Here is a 2,734-nt window from a genome sequence, read left to right as displayed (position 1 = left end):
TTACTTATTGAGTTTGTATGCGTTCTCGGATTTTTTCGTGAGAAATATGAAGCGCACAGGTGGAAAAAAAGAAAAATTTCTCTGATGGCAAAGCCATTGCCTGATGTCTGGACATGGGCGGCTCTCGTTTCATACTCACAGAGACATTGATTGTTCCGTAAGTGCTACCGGTACATACATTGCAATTTTCGGATGTAATTTTCACGATAATTGATTTTATTGATTTCTTTAACGAATTGTTCTAAAATATTAGAATTATGTTTATTGATCCCCCCCCAAATTGTAATTATGAATTTTATATGTACCATCCTGGTTTGATTCAATTGGAAACAACAGTCTGAAAATACAGTCTTCATTTTTGTCTTTTATTCATGGAGGTCAAAAACAAAGTGTCCATCTTACAGTAACTGAAACTTATCAACAAACCCCAAGGGGAACTCAAAATAATTTAATATTTGCTCTGCTTGACAAGAATTCCCAGTCTTACTGCAACTCTGTGCTACCTACTTTGTCAAAATTCTACTCTTTAAAAGTAAAAAACCCCTGTGAACTTACTACTAATTACTAGTACTTTGGGTGTATATGAACAAGCCCCAATTTGGCCAAGGGAACTCATATTTTTCTGTTGGCTAAATACTTCGAAATAATTTTTGGTTTGTCCGTCAAATATCAAGGAAATTATATTTCATCAAACCCACGGGTCTACCGAAAGTGCGAAAAGGAACGAAAAGGAACGAAAGGGAACGAAAAGGAGCGAAAAGGAACGAAAAGGAGTGAAAAGGAACGAAAAGGAGCGAAAAGGTACGAAAAGGATCGAAAAGGAACGAAGTATGAAGCAAACTAAAATAAAATCAATGAGAATATAAGGAAACGGTACTGCTGGCGTTAGTAGCCTATGGAACGTGTTTTGTTTCACCCAGAATTTGGCAATACCAATTTTTTACGGCGCTGTTTAAGGCTGTTGTGTTTGTGGCTAAATTATTCTCTAAAGATCTGCAAAATACAAAGAAACGGAAATGATATAAGAAAGTAAGGACTAACATTCAGTGGCTAATAGATATATATCGATTAATATACATTTTCAGAATGAGGCAAGATTGTAGCGTTGTTGTTGTATTTGGGTGGCTTCTGTTCTCCCTAGATGGGAGCGTCGCATGCAAATAACCCGCGAAATCCGTTCAGGAAAGATATGCTAATATACTGCTGCCCCACGAGCATGACAGCTCTCTTCAACATGGCCAACAACATTGTTTTCTGGAGGCTGGAGACATATCTTTTTGCTCGTTCACGACGAAAGAAAAGCCGTGAAAGGATAGACATATTTACATTGTACCAAGGAGCTTTCATCAAGTTGTACCATGAGTATTCATCATTTGGGCGGGAAGAAAGGCGCCAACGTGAGGAATTTATGCAAAGGATATTGGGAAATAAAATTTCTGTCAACACCTTTCCGTCATAATGAATACAAATAATTGTCTGCCTCTTGCGATCGACATCAGGCCCTGGCTGATGAAAAAAATCCCAATGCCGGGTTTAGATGTCCTGGTCGCAAAACAAATCTAAGGCGTTGTATTAATATTAATGGGATGGTGAGAAAAAACGAAGGAAAACGAATTCACAACATGCTGGGCTCGAACTTCCGATCGTCAACTTCCCTGGGTTCGAACTTGCGACCTATATTTCACTAATGTCAAGCTCTTACAAATTGAGCAATATAATTGTAACTTTGCTAGCATTGCATTTTTGCCGGTGCGCAAGCACCGGCTATGAGACGGCAAAAGCGGGTCTTTCTTCGTTTCGTTTGCATGGATCATTGGATGCATGCACGGATCGGACAATTTAACCAAACCCTTCTAATAGCCATTCTATACGCCCTATTGCGTAACCGAGCCAGCGTGGCCGAGCGGTGTACAGCACGGTACCAGTGGAACAGTTTGCTTCTCCCGCAGTAGATGGTGGGTTCGAACCCCACTAGCTGAAATTTTTTTTCTTTGTTAGACAAATCTCATGTAGTGTTTTTTTAATAGAAAAAAGACCAATTCAGTAATTCGATGTTTAAAAACTCTTTTTTCGTGTGATTTGTTTAGCATCCAGGCTTTTTCCAAAATACGCACCGGTCAGCTTTTTTCAGAAGCTTTCTTGTTTCAACAATATCAACACAGCATGGTTTTTTATGATAAAATATGCGCAATTGTTCTCGACATAATCCATTTCTTCTTGTGAAATTTTGTAATATAAATGTAATATGGATATTCTAAGGAATGTTATAACCACAATAACAAGTACATGAGCATAGATATGCATAGATAGGTCTCATCAATATCCATTCCTCCATTGGACCATTGGGGCTATAGGAATTTCGTGGAGCAAGCCGCGAAATGCCAAAGTAAAGCCCGTTTCATATGCATTTGCCGATCACAGTTTACCGTTGCCTTACATTACCATTGATTTTATTTCAAGTTGCTTCATACTTCGTTCCTATCCGATCTTTTCGTTCCTTTTCGCAAGTTCGGTAGCGAAAGTGCGAAAAGGAACGAAAAGATCGGATAGGAACGAAGTATGAAGCAACTTGAAATAAAATCAATGGTAATGTAAGGCAACGGTAAACTGTGATCGGCAAATGCATATGAAACGGGCTTTACTTTGGCATTTCGCGGCTTGCTCCACGAAATTCCTATAGCCCCAATGGGTCCAATGGAGGAATGGATATTGATGAGACCTATCTATGCATATC

At 39.0% G+C, this 2,734-nt stretch overlaps 1 protein-coding gene across 3 annotated transcripts in view; it reads left to right on the top strand.

Annotated features, from left to right (window-relative positions):
• Positions 1-2,734, top strand: part of LOC118404827 (ankyrin repeat domain-containing protein 29-like) — a 35,994-nt gene that overhangs the window by 14,859 nt on the left and 18,401 nt on the right. The window lies entirely within an intron of this gene.

The sequence above is a fragment of the Branchiostoma floridae genome, chromosome 2 (genome assembly GCF_000003815.2).
Source record: "Branchiostoma floridae strain S238N-H82 chromosome 2, Bfl_VNyyK, whole genome shotgun sequence".
In the NCBI taxonomy this organism is placed as follows: domain Eukaryota; kingdom Metazoa; phylum Chordata; class Leptocardii; order Amphioxiformes; family Branchiostomatidae; genus Branchiostoma; species Branchiostoma floridae.
This window is presented reverse-complemented; position numbering and strand designations above follow the sequence as displayed.